This window comes from Lissotriton vulgaris, chromosome 6 (genome assembly GCF_964263255.1).
Source record: "Lissotriton vulgaris chromosome 6, aLisVul1.2, whole genome shotgun sequence".
NCBI lineage: Eukaryota > Metazoa > Chordata > Amphibia > Caudata > Salamandridae > Lissotriton > Lissotriton vulgaris.
In genome coordinates this window covers 1,166,779,128-1,166,803,699 of record NC_141694.1, presented here as the reverse complement: position 1 = coordinate 1,166,803,699, position 24,572 = coordinate 1,166,779,128, and the positions used below count along the sequence as shown (strand labels likewise).

General features: G+C 42.9%; 1 protein-coding gene across 1 annotated transcript in view; it reads left to right on the top strand.

Annotated features, from left to right (window-relative positions):
• WDR64 (WD repeat domain 64) overlaps positions 1–24,572 on the top strand; it is a 2,246,160-nt gene that overhangs the window by 344,417 nt on the left and 1,877,171 nt on the right. The gene's annotated exons all lie outside the window — the stretch shown is intronic.

The window sequence follows — 24,572 nt, the reverse complement described above, 5'->3', positions numbered from 1 at the left end:
TTGCCATCCCAAAGCAGGGTATTCACTTCTGCTTCAATCACCCTAAAATAAAACGCGGGGACCTGGAACAGGCTGTTTTAAAGGACGTATAGGAATCTGGGGAGTGCCATAATCTTAAAGAGCACTGCCCTCCAGACCAATGCCAGCGGTAGGGAGCGTCAGTGTCTTGTGTCTTGGTGAATCTTTGCAGGGCTGCCATGAGGTTATTTCCCAGAAATTCTTCCAGTAGTAAGGTGATTTAAATTCCCAAATACTTAAAGCAGCCGGCTGTAATTCGTATAGTGCATCCCCTTGGCAGCTGTGGGGCAGCTGTGGTTGAGGATCGCATAGAATGTAGAGGATTGATTTGGCCTAATCAATAGTATGTGTGTCCTAAATTAACTGGAGAATAATTCTGACGTTCTGCTGAATTATTTTTTCTGTTTATACCTCCTTTTTAGGTCTCGCCTGTCGATGCGCATGCGCATCGAGCAAGCGAGAGTATTGCGACTTATCCACTCTTTATCCACACTGCGAGGAATCGTGGCGATTCCTTGCAGTGCCCGTGACTTTTAAGGTCAATGCGCATGCGCATTGAGCTTATGCGCATGCGCATTGACCTTAAAAGCGCGTGCGCGTGCACGTCCGTCTTTGTTTACCCGCTCCGCCCCCTCCCCTTCCCGCCGTGTCGCATTTCTCCTCCCCCTCCCCTCTCTTCCTTCCGTCTAACGCCGTCTAACTTCCTTCCGCGTAACACCGCCGCAACGGTCACATCACTCGTCTTTTCAAACACTAAGGCTAACCCTTTCCTTCATCCTCAGGAATAGCCTTGTGCATGCACAACTGCGCCTAGATTCTCATCGGCACACAAAATAACCGGACCTCCCTAAGAGCCGCCAAGAATAACCCCGGCGATCTGCTCTGATTGTCTCCCTCCTCCAAGCCCCCCCCCCCTCCCCCGGTAAGACTCCACGCGGTTTGCGTCCCTCGCGCAGCTCACCCGCTCCGCCCCCTCCCCTTCCCGCCGTGTCGCATTTCTCCTCCCCCTCCCCTCTCTTCCTTCCGTCTTGTTTTCTTATGGAGGACAATCAGGAAACTCGAAGTTATCTGGTGAGTCCGCGTAACACCGCCGCAACGGTCACATCACTCGTCTTTTCAAACACTAAGGCTAACCCTTTCCTTCATCCTCAGGAATAGCCTTGTGCATGCACAACTGCGCCTAGATTCTCATCGGCACACAAAATAACCGGACCTCCCTAAGAGCCGCCAAGAATAACCCCGGCGATCTGCTCTGATTGTCTCCCTCCTCCAAGCCCCCCCCCCCTCCCCCGGTAAGACTCCACGCGGTTTGCGTCCCTCGCGCAGCTCACCATCACTGGGTAGAATCACTGCATCCTATGCTTAAGGCACAATACCGTTAATTGCGGCAACATTGACCGCTGTATATGGTTGCCCGTATGTTTAATCTCACCACCATTAGCTTGCGATTGTGACTTCTGAAACTTAAATCACAGAATTGTTACCTTGCAGGTAGATTGAACGTTGTGTGTATTTGTTTGTTGGTTAACCTCTCCACCGTTAACTTCCAATTGTGACCATCATTACAAAAATGCTGCCACCGCCATGGTTCCACCGCCACTGTCACTCGGCTCGCATTATGACTAATTGTTCGTCCGCTCTTGACGCGGTTTGCGTCCCTCGCGCAGCTCACCATCACTGGGTAGAATCACTGCATCCTATGCTTAAGGCACAATACCGTTAATTGCGGCAACATTGACCGCTGTATATGGTTGCCCGTATGTTTAATCTCACCACCATTAGCTTGCGATTGTGACTTCTGAAACTTAAATCACAGAATTGTTACCTTGCAGGTAGATTGAACGTTGTGTGTATTTGTTTGTTGGTTAACCTCACCACCGTTAACTTCCAATTGTGACCATCATTACAAAAATGCTGCCACCGCCATGGTTCCACCGCCACTGTCACTCGGCTCGCATTATGACTAATTGTTCGTCCGCTCTTGAAACCTGGTTTTACCACCTGGAAATGTATTGTACATAGATGCCTGTACCGGTTCTTTAATATGTGCTTGAAATTCTCCATCTGCATGACAACTCTTTTACCAACCCACACAGCGCCGGCCCTAAGGTTCAACACATCATTAGCCCACCACTTTTAGATTAAATGTACACTCGTGGTTACCACCTTGCGACTTTTCCAACAACCTTCCACCTCACAAATAACGTGTTCATTGCATCATCCTTCTTTCTCCCGTAAACACGGCACAAAGGATTAAATTCACCGCTATTACTCACCTTCCAAACAGACCATAAGCAGTTAGTCCGGTTGACCATCTTGACTGCTGTGCTCTCCTGCTATGATTCAGACACTAGTACTCTCATCCCTTGAACCAAATTAACACCAGTTGTCTCTACAATAGTATGCTATAGCTGACCTCACTCACCCACACCCCTTCCTACCAATGTATCTTGACTAACTATTTACAGCTGTTGGCTGGAGACTGTCATGTCTGGGTTCATTATGATATTCCGAGCGTTAAAACATACACTGCCAAACGCGCCTTCACATCCTCACCCCCTCATCCTCACACACCCTCACTCACCCTCACCCTCACTCACCCTCAACCCCTCACCCTCACCCACCCTCACCCACCCTCACCCACACTCACCCTCACTCACCCTCACTCACCCTCAACCCTCACTCACCCTCACCCACACTCACCCTCACTTACCCTCACCCTCACTCACCCTCAATGCCTCACCCTCACTCACCCTCAACCCCTCACTCACCCTCAACCCCTCACCCTCACTCACCCTCACCCACCCTCACCCACACTCACCCTCACTCACCCTCACTCACCCTCACTCACCCTCAACCCTCACTCACCCTCACCCACACTCACCCTCACTCACCCTCACCCTCACTCACCCTCAACCCCTCACCCTCACTCACCCTCACCCTCACTCACCCTCAACCCCTCACCCCATCCTCACCCCCTCATCCTCACACACCCTCACTCACCCTCACCCTCACTCACCCTCAACCCTCACTCACCCTCACCCACACTCACCCTCACTCACCCTCAACCCCTCACCCTCACTCACCCTCACCCTCACTCACCCTCAACCCCTCACCCTCACTCACCCTCACCCACCCTCACCACATCCTCACCCCCTCATCCTCACACACCCTCACTCACCCTCACCCTCACTCACCCTCAACCCCTCACCCTCACTCACCCTCACTCACCCTCACCCACCCTCACCCACCCTCACCCACACTCACCCTCACTCACCCTCACTCACCCTCACTCACCCTCAACCCTCAATCACCCACACTCACCCTCACTCACCCTCACTCACCCTCACCCTCACTCACCCTCAACCCCTCACCCACCCTCACTCTCACTCACCCTCACTCACTCTCATTCACCCTCACTCACCCTCACTCACTCACCCTCACTCACCCTCACTCACCCTCAACCCTCAATCACCCTCACTCACCCTCACTCACCCTCACTCACCCTCAACCCCTCACCCACCCTCAACCCATCACCCTCACTCACCCTCACCCACACTCACCCTCACTCACCCTCACTCACCCTCACTCACCCTCAACCCTCACTCACCCTCACCCACACTCACCCTCACTCACCCTCACTCACCCTCAATGCCTCACCCTCACTCACCCTCAACCCCTCACCCTCACTCACCCTCAACCCCTCACCCTCACTCACCCTCACTTACCCTCAACCCTTCACCCTCAACCCCTCACTCACCCTCACTCTCACTCACCCTCACTCACCCTCACTCACCCTCACTCTCACTCACCCTCACTCACCCTCACTCTCACTCACCCTCAACCCCTCACTCACCCTCACCCACCCTCACCCTCACTCACCCTCAACCCCTCACCCTAACTCACACTCACCCTCACTCACACTCACCCTCACTCACTCTCACTCACCCTCACTCTCACTCACCCTCACTCACTCTCACTCACCCTCACTCTCACTCACTCTCACTCACCCTCACTCACCCTCACTCTCACTCACCCTCACTCACCCTCACTCTCACTCACCCTCAACCCCTCACTCACCCTCACCCACCCTCACCCTCACTCACCCTCACTCTCACTCACCCTCACCCTCACTCACCCTCAACCCCTCACCCTCACACAGTGCAATAGGTCTCGGAGCATTTGAGTTAGAGCTTTTAGAATTGTTTATGGCTTTTTTTATTTGTAATTCTTTAGCATTGGCTACAGGAAACAAAAATGCTAAAGATTTACAAAAAAACCCATAAACAATTCTAAAAGCACTAACTCTAATGCTGCGAGACCTATTGCATTTCCAATGCTTGTACAGCTTTGCCGTTGGCACTGAATCACATAAATAATGCATGTTAAGCTACATGTAAGATACTGCTTTATTGCATAGGTTATTCTCGTAACAGAACTAGTTACTGATGATGTTTGTAAAAGATATTCACATGTGATGCACCTTTTAGAGTCTCAGCAATGAAACCCTACATTTGTTAAAGCTTGCTTGAGTTCAGCTCTCACAATAAGAAATCGTAAATTTGGAGCTCTGCGGTAAGCAATGACTGGCGGTTTTGGAAAAACCTTTTGCAATTTTTCACAAGTGGACAGCAAGGGAAATGTTTTTTGCATTATATTTCTGTAGTTGGGAGCTGATGGATGATAGTCAACTACAAATGGAGTTCTGACACTTTTGTGTCTGCTGTTTGCAATCCAAATAAGTGCTTCTCTGGGTAACTGCAAAGACTTGTCAATTTGTTGTTGCATGATATGCAGAGGGTAGTCTCACCTTTTAAATAATGTAGCAAGCTCCATTAGATGGTCTTTACAGGTTTCCTCATTGCTGCAAATGTGTCTTATTCTGAGTGCTTGGCTGTAGATGATGCTCAGTTTATTTTTGTGTGGTTATCATGAAGTCCAGTTTTGATACAATCTGTGGGCTTGTGGTACAGATCAGTTGTAATTTTGGGTTCATGAATGGTGAATAGCACATCCAGAAAAGGGAGATGATGCTTCTGTTTAGTATTGCTACTGGTAAATTTGATGGTAGGATGGATTTTGTAATATAAGCTGTAAATTGTTCCAATGTTCTACTTCCCGCATTCCATATTATAAATATGTCATCAATGTATCGTAAATGTGCAAAACAAGTGCGCACATGGCGCACCTATCCGTCGCACTGCTGAATGCAGGATTTTTTCCTCACAAAGCGTCATTCTTTATGAGTAATCAATTTGTTTCCAATATTATTCCCATACTTCATTCCAAAGTTAATCAATGCTTTTTAATCACTTGCAGAGACAGCATGATTCCACGTTGATGTTTTATTTCACATTTTCAAATGCCTCCTGATGTCCATCCAGACTTTTCAAGCGGCCCGTGTATACAAAACATTCAAAACGAAGTTACTCATGTTTTTCACCCAATGCATTTCGAGCCCATTGGCTCATCGTCAGGGGTTGCTGAAACAAATAAAGAATAGCTAAACTGACTATATAATACAAGTTTCACTTGGTATTATAAAAACGGAATCATGTAAACCAGTACAATCCTACCTCCACCTCTGTCCCAAATTCGCTCATAAACCATTCACGAAAGCAAAACACGGCTAAGATGACAAACCCTCCCAACAGTGCAATGACACGCCCCGATTCCAAAACAAAAGCTAAATCCATAACTTATTCACAAATATAACCTCACCCATGCTATTAACTCATAAGCGAACTGCCGTACTACACACCCTCAGCCTCTGACAATATCCCCAAGTGCCTTCAAGTAACGACCCATTTAGTTGTTGAAGTGAACATTCCAAAATTGCATAATGTATAACCCTCGGCTAATTACCTTAGGAGCCTCATTTTCAGTCTTCTAGCTTCATGCGCGTTTGCATCAAACTGACTCAAACGTAATTTGTGTCTGTATCACAGGCCATTCTAATTATAAACTCTCCCACGTGTGCTCGATCAGTTCAAGGTGGGCTCTGACCCCGTGACCTCCCCTTTCAGAGCAAAATTTAAAGTGACATTGTAAATCAAACCCACTCTAGCAAAAATATTCACAATGCGTATACTAAACCAAATCGCAAAGACTCTCGCAATCATAGGTGAACCCTCTCCCATAGCGTTATCAAAACATACTGCATACATTATTAAGTGTCAAGAATAATACGTTCCTGTGAATATCTCCATTAAATCCATACAACTAAGGCACATTTATGGTTCATAAGCAGCTTGTCCTGCCACAGTATTAAAGCTAATCATTTTCAACAAAAACATTAGTGAAAATGAAATCACCCTGATTAGGAAACAGAATGTCTCTCTCAGATTAAACTAAAAGTGTTCTTGTAATCAGTTTAAATAACTCGAAATCCACTTGTTGATGTTCCATGTTTTTCACTGTCTCTGAAGTGAAGTTTTGATAAAGTCCGTTTTTGTTCCAAATTTCAACCCGTGATCTATGGGGTGCAAACTAGCGAAAGGACAGTGGGTAAATTGCTAAGCAAGAGAAAAGATGTAAGAATGCACTCCTTCCCTTTAAACGGAAGGAGTGCATTCTTACATCTTTTCTCTTGCTTATCAATGTATCGTAGTCATACCAGTGGTTTGATGCTAGAAGTAGCAAGTATACAGTTCTCTTGTTTGCCCATGAAGATATGTGCATAGGATGGAGCTAACCGAGTGCCCATGGAAGTCCCTTGTATCTGCAGATAGTGTTTACCATTGAATGTAAAATTGTTGGATTTAAGGATAACTCTTGTAAAGTTGGTAATCACATTTGTTGATGGCTTTTTCACAGTTCTTTAATTAGGAGCTTCAGATAATGCCAAAAGCCTATCCTCAAGTGGTATATTGGTGTATAATGATGTAACATCAAATGTAGCCAGAAGAGTATCATCAAATGTGTAGGTTTGCTTTAATTTTTCAATCTTTAATAAATGATGGAAGTTCCTGTACAATGGGCTGGAGGTGCAGATTGACAAATAAAGATAGTCTCTCAGTGGCTGTGTCATTGCCAGAGATGATGGGATGGCCAGGATTTTTCTTTTTGTGAATTTTGGGAAGCATATAAAATCTCCCAGGTCTTAGTTTGGGATGAACATATATATATATATATGTGATCAGGGCCTTTCTGGGGCCGAAATGCGCCATGGCGGCAGTGCTGGGTCAAGAAATAAACTAAACTTCGGGTCCGTATCCGTCCTTTCAGCAGAATTGGAGTGGGTGACGGAATTCATCTGCATATATATATGTTGTTTGTTTCCTGATTAATTAAACTTTTGGACCTGTCCCTTCGGAGTGCTGTGTTTTTCTGCAAAAGCAAAAGAAAAATTTTGAGCGACACACAAATATATATATATATATATATATATATATATATATATATATATATATATATATATATATATATATATATATATATATATAATATATATATATGTCTACATATATATTTCGCTGCTTTGGCTCAGATTTGCAGGTGCTAAGGGTGCTCCTGGTGGTGCGATCCTCGTGAGGGACAGAGCCACGCTGCAATTATCTGTCACTCTTCCAAACTAAAGAAAATGAGCCGCACTTACTGGTGAGTTTCCAATCTTTGCGGGATTATATACACACACATGTATATTACTATTCCAATTGTCACCACGTTTGGAGATGCGCACTCCAGTGCACAAATGAGACTTTGATCCCGCTCACTTATTAAAGTCCATTTTAGTGCAGTGCAGACATGCCAAAATCCAATTACCCGAAGAGTTTTGGCATCAACAGGCCTTGGTCATGGGACCCGGAGTAATTTATGTGCAATGGTCTCCTCACCTGGATGCACACCAGCGAGGTTGGGGAAAAAAATATATATATATATCCAAGACACCGGGTCTTTACTCCAATCACTCAGGTATTCCCCCAGGCAAGGAAACGTAGACACGGACCAATTTGGTGCAATTATTTACTCAGTACAAGTTAGCGCATTACGTTTCGGCTCTCAACGAGCCTTGTTCACATGACAGTGATCCAAATGCAACTCAGTCTTTTTAAAGGGCCCAAAGTTGATTTAAACAACATCACGTGTCAGGGCTAAAGAAGTAAAAAGGGAATACATACTTGGGGAAAATACATGACGCTCCCTTTGGAATCCTTAAACACATTCAGGTCAATTATTTACATGTTTTTGTCACAGTAAAATATTGGTAAAATACTCATAATTCATTGTGCATTAAACAATAGGGGAAATTGTTATTATCATTTGTAACAATTGATCATTTGTAAAATACTAATTATAAAATCTCAGTAAAATACATGTACAGTACGAATGATTTGGGCATCACGGTTACAGTACTTGGAGATGTAATAAAGTGCATGTGCATTCTAATTACTGTGCAAAATACGCAAAATCTGTACTGGTCAAAAGTACAGGGATTCAAATTCCCAGTAGCTATGTGCAAAATGCATTTATGTGCAAATATCAGCAATAAGGTGCAATAATGCTTTTTAAAACCAGAAATGCCCTGTTGTCTTCTCATTGTATCTGTAATAAATAATTTTAAAATCATTATTTATCCATGCGTTGTTCTACTAAATCTCTGTGTTATAATACACATAACATCCCCTACTTGCACCATTCGTCCCGAATGTTATATTCCATTTGGCGCCATGTCCGCCCTCAACTTCTTCCCAATTGTGCTCAAACAAATCAATAACATTAGTGCGTGCTTGGCTAATAATTTTTTTTTTAAATATCGACTATTGGGGTATTAGGATCCGCCTAGTCTAAATTAACCATGTTATGCCCTTGGTGTGTGTCATAAAATAAAATTAAATCAAATAGTAGCGGTTGTAACAATGTAATTCAGAGATTACTGCAAAGATTCAATCATTTGTTGTAAATCATTTCATGTATGCATACCCAATGACGGCAACCCAATATCCAGTCCCCAATCCTGAGACAGAGAAGAATGAAACAAGCACTGGCGTTGCCAATAGGTCTTGCAGTAGGAAAGTTGGAGCTATTACAATTGCAAATAACAATGCCTTTTTTTTTGTTTTCATTTTAAAAACATAAAGGGCTTTGTCATTTACAAAACCAATAGCTCCAACTTTCCTACTGAGAGACCTATTGGCAACGCCAGTGCTTGTTACGAATAGGAATCTATTGTTTCCTTTCTTTTAATGTCTATTCCCTCTTTTTAAATTATTTTAACACTGTATTGTATGATGAATAAACTGTTCAGTATTTTTCATAATTTTGTTTGTGTTTACATATTGCCTCGCCAGTACAGTATTCTGTTAGTGCTTTTTTTGTCTATGTATCTTTGAGAATATTTGTTCTAATAGTAAGGTGTCCCAAAGGGAATATTTGCTTGACAAAAAGTCTATTGTGGTACTCCATCCCTTTGGTTGTGGGGTCCCTCTCTCTTTTATTAGAGGGACTAATCAATAGTATATCCAGAAAATTTGCTGTATGCTTCACAGATGTCTAGGAGGCTGGCAATGGAGCGTCTAGGGGAGGCTACATAAAGTAGTATATCATCAGCGTGCAGTGAGATGCGGTCTGCCCACTCCTCCACCCATCTGAGGCCTCGAATTAAAGGGTCACACCTTATCCAGGCTACGAGTGGTTCTAACACCAGAGCAAATAAAATTGGTGATAGGGGCAGCACTGACACGTGGCACATCCAAGGGGAAAGTTAGCTGTGATGTGTCCATTTACTACTACATGTGCTAAGGGTTTTGTTTAGAGCAGCAGAACCCATGCGCAGAATTTAGGGCTGAAGCCCATCTACTTCAAGATTGCAAACAAGAAAGGCCACTCCACCATGTCAAAAGCCATACGCGGGTCTAAAGAGAGGATGGCTGCTGGTTCCTGGATTGTGGGAGTAAGAGTGAGTACTCTGTGTAGACGTAGCAGGTTAAGTGCTGTGTTCCTACCCGGGATGAAGCCGGATTGATCTGGCTGTATTAATTTAGCGAGATGGGGTGTGAGTCTGGCTGCTAGGGTTTTAGCTAGTATGTTGGCCTCCACGTTGAGCAGCGAGGTCGGCCGGTATGACGCACATTCAATGCGGGCTTTCAGGGTTTGTGAATGGGTACTATTGTCGCTATACGTTGGTCTCTAGGGAGTTCTCCGATTTTTAGGCTGTCTACATACATCTTCAATAAATGCGGTGTAATTGTCTTTGCTGTTTTTTTGTACAATTCAATGGGTATGCCATTAGGTCCTAGGACTTTCCCTGATTGTATAGATCCAATGGCCAACGCTAACTCGTCTGTGATGAAGTCTGTTTCAAGGTTGTGGGCTTTTTCTGGTGTAAGTGTGGGCATAGTGATATCACTGAGGAATGCCTGTGCCTCCCTGACTGTAGTAGTGGATTTCGGAATATATACTTTCTCGTAGTGCGCTGCTAGTACGTTAACTATCATCTGGGGGACTGTTATGGGGTCTACTTCATCCAATTGTAGCTGTGTCACCGATCGACTAGCGTGCTCTCTTTTATCCAGCCAAGCCAAAGTTTTCCCCGCTTTATCACCTACTTCGTATACTTTATGTTGGGTGACTAAAAGTTTAGACCTCGTTTCCTCCAATAGATATTCTCTATAACCCTGCTTTTTTAAATGAAGGTCGTGGGCAGTGTCTGCGGTGGGGTTCATGGCATGTACTCTCTCCGCTTGACTCATCTCTTGTTCTAAGGTTTCTACTTGTTTATTTTTTCCTTTTTGTAGCCAGCTATTGCTGAAATTGCCTGCCCTCAGAGAACCGTCTTATATGCTTCCCATATAGTGTTCGTTCTCCTGAAGATACTGTTTTGTCGTTTTGGTCTGAGTTTTCCCAATTTTAGGATTTTTGAAAAATCCCGGATATATAGGGAGGGTTTGGCGTGGAATTTTTACTGGATGCATATACATCACTACGACTGGGGAATGGTCGGAAATACCTCTGGGTAGGTGAGTCGCCTCTTCCAACTTCCCTAGACTATCTGCTAGCGTAAGTATGTAGTCTATCCTAGATAGGCTATTATCTGCCCAAGAGTGAAAATGTATTACTGTTCTGAAGGGAATTTGTACCGCCATATATCTATGAGGCCCAGTGCCTCAAGGAATTCAGCGAAACAGGGATTTGTACTATGCTGCTCTCTATGTGGCATACAGTCGAGCCTATCATTGATTGTGGCACTAAATTCGCCACCTATTAGGAGTTCTCCTTCAGGAAGTGCAAGGAGGAATGTGCTGAGGGTTGGAAGCGCTAGTGAGTGAAGTGCCGGCGGGATGTATACTGAGACAATATTAAATAACCATCCCCCCATTGGCATGTAATGGCTGTGAATCGTCCCTGGTCTTCCGTCCATATTTGGTTAACTATGATTGGGAACTGTCTTCGAATCAGGGTGCCCATTCCCCGGGAGCCCGCCATGAACTCCGAGTGTGCCACCATGCGGTAACCCCATCTGTCCAAGGCTTTGCATGTATTTCTCACCAAATGTGTCTCCTGAAACAGGGTCACCACCGGTGAATGCCTTTTGAAGTATTGTAGAACCAAACCTCTCTTTATATTATCCCCCAGCCTGTTGACATTCCACAATAGAAATGTCAAGGGGTGACCATCTGCTACAGGCACTGGTGTGCTAGTGGTCACTCCGCCTACTGGTATTTTACCCCTCGTCATAGCTCATATGTGCCAAAGGGGATGCACGTGTATTCTGTGTGGGTAGCCTATTGCGTGAATGTTGAGTCCGAACTGTCAAGTGTGCAAAACAGAAACACATATTAACATAAAACCAAATACTTTTGTCCCCTTGCCCACCTCCCTCCCTGACTCCCTGCATGACAGACTTAAAACTACTACCCACCCAAAGTGTGCAAAGTGCTTAAATCCCATTCCTTGTACCTGTATGGGGGGAGATTCGTCCGTTGACCCCACCAGGCACCCCATCCCTGCGATGAAAGGTGTTGGCATAATCTGATTCTTGGTTCAGTACATTGGAGAGTAGGGGGCAAAGATGTGATTCAAACCAGTACCTAAGACCCTTAAAGTGTCAAGTTGCTTGATCATCTTGTTGCATTCTTAGTATATAGAGCTGCCATGGTGTCACCAGGAGTGTGTTCAAAGGTCACCAATTTTCATTGGCATGATTGTGTCCGCTTTATGAAGTCTCTTGTCTATCTCTCACCGTGTGTCAACTCGAGCTGGTAGTCCTTGCCTATCGGTCTTCTCACTCTTCTCCACTTGCATGTTATGTGTCGTCCTGCTCTCCTGTTGCTCCTGGCTCTGTTGGTGTCCGGTCTTGCAAACACTGTGTTTCCTCCCCTGCCAGTTTGTCTTGAGCCCGGGGCCTGGCGCCAACCCTCAGGCCACTCCTTGGCCTCATCGGGTGTCGACCAACCAACGATACTGGCTGCGGAGAGAAGGGTAACAATTTCTCTCACAAGGATCACACCTGAAATGACATCCCCAAGGAGGGTGACCTCTTTACCTCCCACTATGTTGCTAGACCAGGAGGACTCTGAGGGAGACGGTCAGGATGCTTGTGATTATGCGAATAGCCCATCTCAGCTTCTCATCAAAAGTCAAGAGACGGACTCTGAGGAGGCGTATGAACAAGGTGGAGGTCACTACCCACAGACAGACCACTCAAGGGACTATGAACCACAGAACATGGTTTCAGTCCCGACGTCATTCCTGCATGACTTACACAAAATGCTGCAAGACTACAAGTCGAAAGCCGAACGACCAGCACCAAGGAGGTCTACTCCATCGACACCAGTAAAGGACCAATCTTTGATTGTCCCTCCGGTACACCCGATACAGAATCCTCCTCAACCACAGCGGCCTGTGCCCCAAACTGTGTTGGAAACAGCCGATGATCTGGATGGGGATCATGATAATGATACGGATGTGTCATCCGGTGATAATCAGGACTGACAGGTCATCCCAGGCCGGACTCTGTTATCTCACAGGCGGCACAAAGGAAATCACGGAACCCTTCTGCTCCCTTGACGGCCCCTCCTGACAAGGACGGACGACGGCTTGATAACACAGGCAAGAGATTTTCATCCATTGCTAGCCTTCTGGTTCGCGCCGCCAATGCTTTGGCAATATTGGGACGATATGATCGCCAGTTATGGTGCGATATAGCTCCCTATTTGGATCAATTCCACCAGAATCAGGGCTGGAAGCCAAGAAAACCTTGCAAGAAGGTGAAGCGGTCTCCATGGAGATAATAGACTGTGCCATGGACATTGCCACAACGTCCTTTAGAGCTTTGGCAGGAGCGGCAGTGTTGAGACGCCAGCCAGAAATCCAAAACAAGGTCCTTGATCTACCCTTTGACGGCGAGGCACTCTTCGGCAAATTGATCGACGATACACTTCAGGAGATCAAAAAAGACACGGAGACAGCTAGGTCACTGGGAACACTCCAGTACTGCAAAACTCCTTTTAGAGGCGTAAGAGGCAGAGACTGTGCCTACAGAGGCGAATACCAACAACAGCGCTATTCTTCGACCAGTTTTGGATACCGAGACAGGGCCAGTCCTCTGGTTACTCACGGCCTTACAACAAAGGCAAGCAAGCTGCCCGTGGACGGGACTCGTCCAAACGACAATAGCGGCCTTCTGGCTCTGCCTACTGCTCCCTCCTCCAAGAGATCATCAGTTGGAGGCAGGGTGTCCAAATTCCTTCTGAATTGGTCCCAAATTACATCGGACCGTTGGGTGCTAAACATCATCAGACGAGGACATACTTTGGAGTTTACGGAAGTCCCTCCACCCAGACCCCCGTCATCCATCCCATCAAAACATCTACATCTCCTACGGCTAGAAGTACAGCAAATGCTCCGCAAAGGAGCGATAGAGCCGGTCCCCTCCAATCAACAGGGCCACGGTTTCTATTCCAGGTTCTTCCTGGTGAGAAAAACACAGGAGAAATGGCGTCCCATCCTTGACCTCAGGGAGCTAAATGCCTATCTCATCTCCTTATCCTTCAGGATGGTATCCCTACAGGACGTCTTGAAGATGATCAACCCGGGGGATTTTATGGCCACACTCGATCTGGAGGATGCGTACTTCCATGTCCCAATTCACCCAGCACACAGAAGGTTCCTACGCTTCACAGTAGCCAAGAGCCATTATCAGTTCAGAGTTTTGCCGTTCGGCTTTCGCTCTGCTCCAAGAATTTTTACGAAGGTGCTGGTACCTGTAGCAGCATTTCTGCGGAAAAACCACTTCCAGGTCTTCCCTTACCTGGACGATTGGTTACTAAAGGCCCGACCAGAGCATTAGCGCAGGACGCGGTGCAGGCTTGCACCAATCTGTTCCAAAATCTGGGTCTCACCTTGAACGTGGAGAAGTCCACGCTGCTGCCATCACGGACAGCGCGGTTCCTGGGAGCGGTGTTGGATTCGCAGCTCTCAAAGGCATTTCCTACTCGAGAGAGGATACAGAAACTGCAAAGGTTAGCACGAGGCCTTCAAAGAAAAAAGTGTCTTTCTGTACGCAGCTACAAGTCTCTGCTGGGGGTGATGTCATCATGTATTCCCCTGATCCCGCACTGCAGGCCCCGGATGCACCCCCTGCAGGAGCAACTGGACCTCCAGTGGCAGCAAGTGCACGGATCGTTCGACGACACAGTGATGGTCACTCGAGAGATGAAGGAGGCAGTGCTTTGGTAGTCGCATCAACAGAATTTATGCCAAGGTCTATCCTTCGCAAGCGTTCCATCTCCTCACATACTGACGACAGATGCGTCATTGGAGGGATGGGGAGCAGTGATGCAGGACCTGCAGGTCAGCGGCCATTGGTCTCCAAGCGACCAAAAGCTACACATCAACCTGTTGGGGCTGAGAGTGATCAGGCTAGCTCTTCAAGCCTTTCTTCCGCGTCTCCAGTGTTCACAGGTGCTGGTCAGGACGGACAACACCACGGCTATGCATTACGTGAACAAGGAAGGAGGAACGAGGTCACTCCTCTTGTCACGAGAGGCTCAACAGATTCTGGAATGGACAATTCTTCACAGCATTTCTCTAATGGCGGAGCACTTACCAGGAGTGCTAAACAAGGGCGCCGACAGGCTGAGCAGGCTCACCTCAGTCAGTCACGAGTGGGAGCTGAAACAGCAAGTTCTAAATCTGCTCTTTCAAACATGGGGCACGCCGGAGGTGGACGTTTTTGCGACGCCAACCAACAAAAAATGCCGAGCCTATGCCAGCAGGTTCCACCATCAGGACTCATTGGGCAATGCCCTATCAATAGCCTGGACGGGGAGGTTTCTCTATGCATTTGCACCGATTCCCTTGCTTCCTCGTCTCATCAGGAAAATGAGGACGGAACCATGCAAGCTAATCCTTATATCCCCGGCATGGCCAAGACAATTCTGGTACACCGAGCTCCATCTGCTATCAGTAGTACCTCCGATAACGCTGGAGGATGTTCCGGATCTCCTGACAATGTCCGAAGGACAAGTTTGGCATCCAGACCCAAGTTCGTTGCACCCGACTGCATGGCTCCTGACCAGCGAGAATACATGAATGTTCCTCTTTCCAAAGAGGTCAAAGACATCCTCTCTCAGGCAAGGGCGCCGTCCACAAACAAGACAAGGTTCTGTATTTGGTGTACAAAAGAAAAGATTGATCCTTTCACGTCAAAACCTCATCAGCTCCTACCTTACCTGCTCTCGCTAGCTAAGTCTAATCTGTCCCATTCTACCATCAAGGTTCATTTAGCAGCGATTTCGAGATTCAGAAGATCTGATTCTGGTCCTTCGTTATGGTCTGCGAGAATTGTCAAACAATTCCTCAAGGGCCTGTTCAGGGTCTATCCACCAGTGCGATCTCCTCCACCAACATGGCATCTAAACTTAGTCCTGGCTCAACTAATGAAGGGACCGTTTGAGCCGATTCACCGCTCAGACCTAAAATACTTATCATGGAAGTTAGCTTTACTCTTGGCCCTCACATCAGTGAGGCGAGTGGGGGAGATGCAGGCCCTAACTATCCAGGAACCGTTTTTGCAGTTCAAAAAGAACACTACCATCTTGCGGACGAACCCAAGGCTCATTCCCAAGGTCCCCACTGACTTTCACTTAAATGAGCCTGTGATCCTAAAGACATTTTTCCGAACCCAGTCACTCCGGCAGAAAAGACATTGCACACTCTGGATTTGCAACGCTGTCTAAAATTCTACATAGACCGAACCAAAGACTTTAGAAAATCTTCGCAATTGTTTATTGCCTTCGGCGGTCCAAACAAAGGGGTATACACCTGTTACAACGCAACTTTTACAACTACCTACCATTACAACGCAACTTTTACAACGCATACCATTACAACGCATTGCGCTGGGGGGCGCTCTAGGATAGGGAATAAGTTTAATTTACTATCCAACACCTTCCCTAGTGTCCACGGGGACTGGAGTTGGAATAGTAAATTATACTTACCACTATCCAGCACCTCTAAGCGCTATGCGTTGTAATGGTATGCGTTGTAATGGTCGCGTTGTAATGGTAGGTAGTTGTAATGGTATGCGTTATAACGTCATACATCCAAACAAAGGTCTCCCTCTGTCCAAACAGGGGATCTCCAGATGGATTTCGAGTGCCATATTGCATTGCCACAAGATAGCAGGGAAACCTCTTTTGGGCAGGATCCGTGCTCACTCGACGAGATCAGTGGCTTCTTCTACGGCCCTCTTTGCGGGGGTGCATATCAAAGACATCTGCAGGGCTGCTACCTGGAGCAGCGTGCACACATTCACTAAGCATTATTGCTTAGTCATTGCAGCAGGATGACGCGGCTGTGGGCCAGGCTGTCCTGAGAAACCTCTTCAAGTGATGGGTGAGCTTTCCTTTCTATCCCACCTTCCATGGGTAACACATTTTGTAGTTTTCTTGCTAATGTTATGATATACTTCTTTACAAAATGTGTTTATGGTGTTTACTGCTTGCTATTCTGATACAAAGCATGGGAATCTATGAAAGTTCCAATACTGGGGCAAGAAAACAAGTTACTTACCTGTAACTTTGGTTCCCCAGTATTGGTAACTTTCATAGATTCCCATGCGCCCACCCACCTCCCCGGGGAAAGCTCAGCCTTCAGCAAATATGGTGTCTAGCACACTACGGCTACGAAAATCTGAGGCTCTGAGGTTCCTTCAGGAAGGTTCTAAGGGTGAGGCTCTTCTGATTGGCTGCCGCCTAGAGTTTGGTCTCTTTTACAAAAAGAGGCTGATATGTTACAAAAGGGAATGAGGCCTAGGCCTTCCTTTCTCTTTTGTACCTACTACTATGATATTTTTTATTACCGAGACTCCCAGTCCGACGACGGGGAATGATACAAAGCATGGGAATCTATGAAAGTTACCAATACTGGGGAACCGAAGTTACAGGTAAGTAACTTGTTTTCTTCCTCTCTGACTTCTTACCACTTTGGAAATGGATGAATATTTACTATTCCTAATACAGGAGTAAATCCGTTCCCTTGGTGGGAAAAAACACCTCCAGAATTTGTGGGGGAGCAATGGTTTATCCACAGAAAAAATATATTTACTCAATGTGGAAAAACATATTCTAAAGTAACAAAAAATAACGACTAATTAAAAAACACATCTAGGATTCTCGGCTGTCTCTGCCTTCGATGCTTAACTATAAAACATTTTGGTAATTAGCGAAGTTGTAAATTTGTAGCCACATGAGGTAATTGTCCCACAGGTGCAAATTTAAGATCTTCTTTTTTGAATGAGGCCTTTTTGGTCTCTTTCCCTATTGTAAATCAATTTAATGGGAGTTTGTTTTTATTTTCCAGCCATGTTTTCATGTGATTAATCATTTCTGGTGCGGGAATCTAAATACGGATTCGTGAAGTTAGAAATATAGGGTCATCTGACTTGACTTACCCTTCCTTTTTGTTTGAAGAATCTAGTTTTATACTGCCTGCTCTATGTCCTCAAAGTAATGTTGGTTTCAGTGTGAGTTTCCAAATGTTTCATGCCTGTGATTTTAATTTAGATTATTTTGCCTGATATGATCTGTTGTATCTCTTTCCTAGCACAAAAACTTGTTTAAGATCTGTTTAAGACACTTTTTGACTATTGTATTATCTTTCAAATTATTCTGAACTAACTTGCACGTGAAATTCTTGAGATGCTACTGTACATTATTGAACTAAATTTTTTTGAAAACAACAAGGGTTCCCTGTATGCAGATTAACAATCAACCCCTAGGTCAGGGAAATAAATCAGTGGAGAAAACTACCTAGGCAGTAATTTTAAATTTAAAAACACAATACAGAAAGGACCAACACTGAGAATGAACAGCTTCCAGTTAAATACATAAGTTTATTACAGTCACAAAAACAATAAATAAAATATACATTTCATAAAAAGTTGAATTTACATCAATCTTGTCATAAAAGTTCTTGAACATAGAAGGTAAGTTGTGTGTCGACGCGTTTCGGCGACCAGCGCCTTTCTCAAGACAATTTACAATTTTCTGAAAATAAAATATAATGTATAGTTTAATTTTGCATTCTCAGTTCTTACAATAATATTTTATTCTACACAAGTTTTATAAAATTTACGGAAACACTGTTCAAAAAACTCAGGTCCTAAATTAATTTAAACATCGCTGATAATTCGAGAAAATATAACACATAAATCATATATCATAACCTCTCTTATGGCCTGCTACTATTTTATATAATTCATTACCACAGTCTATTGATGTAATGACTTGTGGGTTACTTATCTCACTGTGTTCATATTTCATAGGTAGGTCATTATTATTTTCCAAAATATCATATTTGACAATAGTTAATCTGTGATCAAAAATGCGTTGGCCTACGTATTAAACAAAGGGATTATTTATCAATTGCATCAGATAATAATGTTATGTACATTTTTTGACTATAATGCGCAGAATGACGGATGTGCTATAAGTGTAATCTTAAATATCTGATACACAAAAAAGGAGCATATCTAATTACTTTATTCTGTTTCATTCTCCAATATTCTATCAGGATATATGTTACCATATTGAGTAGAGAATGCTCAAGGTTTAACATGAATCGTCAGTCGGAAAAATAGAGCTAAGGTATCAATATAGGGCTGAGGTGTCAATGTAAAGGAGAATAGATATTAGATAGAATATAGAAAGAATATAGATGGAGTATAGATGGAGAAGATGAAAGATCAGCTCTAATGATTCCTAATTATATATATAATCACCATTCTACTTTCCACTAATAATTTATTAAAATCTTAGTCAGGTGGATGACGTTGAGGTTTCGGTTCTTAATGTATTCTCTGAGTAATGGAACATGTTTTTCTCCCTAATTTAGAATACATATATAGATGGCCTATTTATGTTTACAAAAAGATTGTCACTAACAGATGTCTCTATTATCATATATCCATTTAGCACTTACCACAGGTAAGAATGAAATACACATATACGTGATGACTTTAGTTTTAAAACGGTTCCATCTAATGTTCTGGACCGGAACACAGGAAATTTCAAAATTAATTCTGTAACGTTGAATGAAAAAAATTAAAATAAAATGCAATTAGTGTTGCAGATAAGCATGACTCTCTAAAATAAAATTCTCTACGAAGGAGGATAATTTAATTGAAAAGGGAGGGCAACTGACCTATATTAAGAACGTATGAGTTCTTGTTGTCTGCTTCTGATAGTTTATAAAGTTTCAGTCTGTTTCACTTAAAAGACGGATGCCTAGGTGGTAATGAGAGGTACACTTATTATAATATGCTATGCTTTTGGCTATATCTGGTAATTTCGGGGACTATAGGGAAGGTGAATGAGCTTAAAAGCTTTTCTTACCCGGGTTAGAGCTTAAAATAGTGTCGCCTCCACCCTATAGTTATATATAAGTTGATTATAAGTTGATTGTCGAATTCTGATCTATCTGCGGTATCTGGATAACTGGAAAGATTACATAACGAGAAATTAAATACGGTAAATCTATAATGATGTCTTCATTCAACAGATTTTCTCTGAAGTTCCTTATTGCATGCTTACCGGGTTTATAGATAATAGAAGAGCGTCTTTGGATGAGGGTCAATGGCCGTTAAGTACTTGATATGTATTCTAGTGGCCATACGTGTCAATACGTTTGAAAACGTTTGGATCCTTAAAAACAAGAATAATACCTGTTATGGATAATGGTCGGAGTATATATTTGATGGTGTAAAATCTAATAATTGAACTACCGAGTACACATTACGTACCTCTGTTTATCGCTTGAATGTTTAAAGTTTCTCCGCAGTATGGCGAAGGGAAGTACGAGCGAGATGATACACTGTGTGCCGCTTTCCAGATTCCTACAGGGCAACAACAATTCCTATATTATAATTTCTATAACTATTTCTCCCGTGTATAGCTCTATGATTTAACATATCCCTATCTCTATCTGCGGGTAGCTTACCTGTTGATCCGAAAATAGCTGTGGCGTGGAGGCGAACGTCTGCTTCGGGCGTAGTCCCGGGATAAAGTAAAGGTGGAGTGCGGTTCGCGCGTTTTTATAATGCCACCGCTGAAACTAATTAGACTAATCTTGACCTAATTAGTGATAATAGAGCGCGAAAAGAGACTATGGTCTGCTGATAAAGAACAACTAGACCCGCGCAATCGATGCAAACGGTGCGACCTATCCTGACTATAACTAGTAATAGTGAAGCTAGATGAAAGACTCAGGTGTACTTGATGAAAGACTCAGATGTGCTGAACTGATACCGGATATGTACAGGCTATCGCTGTTAAGATCTATTAACCGTCTGAGTTGTTAGATATTACGTATGGTTCCCTAATATATATCTAAGAAAATTATAAACTGAATTAAAGTAAAAAATATCAAAAAATTGTTTAATTAAAAAAGTGAAGAAGCTTCTGAAGACATCAGACTGAAGCTATCTTCCTGGATGTTTTAAACGGGGCACAATTAAAGATGGTACTTCTTTCTCCTCTAGTTATATATTTAGAAGATGGCATTCTCCCAGGGGATTTCACTATTCAATCCCTCACGGAATGTGTTGAGAGAAAAAATCCAGAAGACTTCGCGTTTTTTGCGTATTGCCTCACCTCCTTTGTCATCTGCCGTGTTAATTTTTTCTAATATGCGCCAAGTAAAATCATTCGGACCATGGCCATGATCTAAGAAATGTTTCACGATTGGTGCAGTCAGCTTTTTAGTTTTGACTGCAGAACGGTGTTCTGTCAGTCTTGTCTGTATTGCACGAGATGTTTCACCTACATACCCTTGCGAGCATGGGCATTTCAAAAAATATATGACATTGGAGGTTTTACAATTATACATCTCTTTGGCATTGGCTGTATATCCATTATGTGTAAAGGAAACTCCTGGATGGATCTCTGGAGATAACCCTGTTAAAGGTACTTTTCCTTGTTCTAGCTGTAAATCCTGTGGAAACATCCATCCAGGAGTTTCCTTTACACATAATGGATATACAGCCAATGCCAAAGAGATGTATAATTGTAAAACCTCCAATGTCATATATTTTTTGAAATGCCCATGCTCGCAAGGGTATATAGGTGAAACATCTCGTGCAATACAGACAAGACTGACAGAACACCGTTCTGCAGTCAAAACTAAAAAGCTGACTGCACCAATCGTGAAACATTTCTTAGATCATGGCCATGGTCCGAATGATTTTACTTGGCGCATATTAGAAAAAATTAACACGGCAGATGACAAAGGAGGTGAGGCAATACGCAAAAAACGCGAAGTCTTCTGGATTTTTTCTCTCAACACATTCCGTGAGGGATTGAATAGTGAAATCCCCTGGGAGAATGCAATCTTCTAAATATATAACTAGAGGAGAAAGAAGTACCATCTTTAATTGTGCCCCGTTTAAAACATCCAGGAAGATAGCTTCAGTCTGATGTCTTCAGAAGCTTCTTCACTTTTTTAATTAAACAATTTTTTGATATTTTTTACTTTAATTCAGTTTATAATTTTCTTAGATATATATTAGGGAACCATACGTAATATCTAACAACTCAGACGGTTAATAGATCTAAACAGCGATAGCCTGTACATATCCGGTATCAGTTCAGCACATCTGAGTCTTTCATCAAGTACACCTGAGTCTTTCATCTAGCTTCACTATTACTAGTTATAGTCAGGATAGGTCGCACCGTTTGCATCGATTGCGCGGGTCTAGTTGTTCTTTATCAGCAGACCATAGTCTCTTTTCGCGCTCTATTATCACTAATTAGGTCAAGATTAGTCTAATTAGTTTCAGCGGTGGCATTATAAAAACGCGCGAACCGCACTCCACCTTTACTTTATCCCGGGACTACGCCCGAAGCAGACGTTCGCCTCCACGCCACAGCTATTTTCGGATCAACAGGTAAGCTACCCGCAGATAGAGATAGGGATATGTTAAATCATAGAGCTATACACGGGAGAAATAGTTATAGAAATTATAATATAGGAATTGTTGTTGCCCTGTAGGAATCTGGAAAGCGGCACACAGTGTATCATCTCGCTCGTACTTCCCTTCGCCATACTGCGGAGAAACTTTAAACATTCAAGCGATAAACAGAGGTACGTAATGTGTACTCGGTAGTTCAATTATTAGATTTTACACCATCAAATATATACTCCGACCATTATCCATAACAGTTATTATTCTTGTTTTTAAGGATCCAAACGTTTTCAAACGTATTGACACGTATGGCCACTAGAATACATATCAAGTACTTAACGGCCATTGACCCTCATCCAAAGACGCTCTTCTATTATCTATAAACCCGGTAAGCATGCAATAAGGAACTTCAGAGAAAATCTGTTGAATGAAGACATCATTATAGATTTACCGTATTTAATTTCTCGTTATGTAATCTTTCCAGTTATCCAGATACCGCAGATAGATCAGAATTCGACAATCAACTTATAATCAACTTATATATAACTATAGGGTGGAGGCGACACTATTTTAAGCTCTAACCCGGGTAAGAAAAGCTTTTAAGCTCATTCACCTTCCCTATAGTCCCCGAAATTACCAGATATAGCCAAAAGCATAGCATATTATAATAAGTGTACCTCTCATTACCACCTAGGCATCCGTCTTTTAAGTGAAACAGACTGAAACTTTATAAACTATCAGAAGCAGACAACAAGAACTCATACGTTCTTAATATAGGTCAGTTGCCCTCCCTTTTCAATTAAATTATCCTCCTTCGTAGAGAATTTTATTTTAGAGAGTCATGCTTATCTGCGACACTAATTGCATTTTATTTTAATTTTTTTCATTCAACGTTACAGAATTAATTTTGAAATTTCCTGTGTTCCGGTCCAGAACATTAGATGGAACCGTTTTAAAACTAAAGTCATCACGTATATGTGTATTTCATTCTTACCTGTGGTAAGTGCTAAATGGATATATGATAATAGAGACATCTGTTAGTGACAATCTTTTTGTAAACATAAATAGGCCATCTATATATGTATTCTAAATTAGGGAGAAAAACATGTTCCATTACTCAGAGAATACATTAAGAACCGAAACCTCAACGTCATCCACCTGACTAAGATTTTAATAAATTATTAGTGGAAAGTAGAATGGTGATTATATATATAATTAGGAATCATTAGAGCTGATCTTTCATCTTCTCCATCTATACTCCATCTATATTCTTTCTATATTCTATCTAATATCTATTCTCCTTTACATTGACACCTCAGCCCTATATTGATACCTTAGCTCTATTTTTCCGACTGACGATTCATGTTAAACCTTGAGCATTCTCTACTCAATATGGTAACATATATCCTGATAGAATATTGGAGAATGAAACAGAATAAAGTAATTAGATATGCTCCTTTTTTGTGTATCAGATATTTAAGATTACACTTATAGCACATCCGTCATTCTGCGCATTATAGTCAAAAAATGTACATAACATTATTATCTGATGCAATTGATAAATAATCCCTTTGTTTAATACGTAGGCCAACGCATTTTTGATCACAGATTAACTATTGTCAAATATGATATTTTGGAAAATAATAATGACCTACCTATGAAATATGAACACAGTGAGATAAGTAACCCACAAGTCATTACATCAATAGACTGTGGTAATGAATTATATAAAATAGTAGCAGGCCATAAGAGAGGTTATGATATATGATTTATGTGTTATATTTTCTCGAATTATCAGCGATGTTTAAATTAATTTAGGACCTGAGTTTTTTGAACAGTGTTTCCGTAAATTTTATAAAACTTGTGTAGAATAAAATATTATTGTAAGAACTGAGAATGCAAAATTAAACTATACATTATATTTTATTTTCAGAAAATTGTAAATTGTCTTGAGAAAGGCGCTGGTCGCCGAAACGCGTCGACACACAACTTACCTTCTATGTTCAAGAACTTTTATGACAAGATTGATGTAAATTCAACTTTTTATGAAATGTATATTTTATTTATTGTTTTTGTGACTGTAATAAACTTATGTATTTAACTGGAAGCTGTTCATTCTCAGTGTTGGTCCTTTCTGTATTGTGTTTTT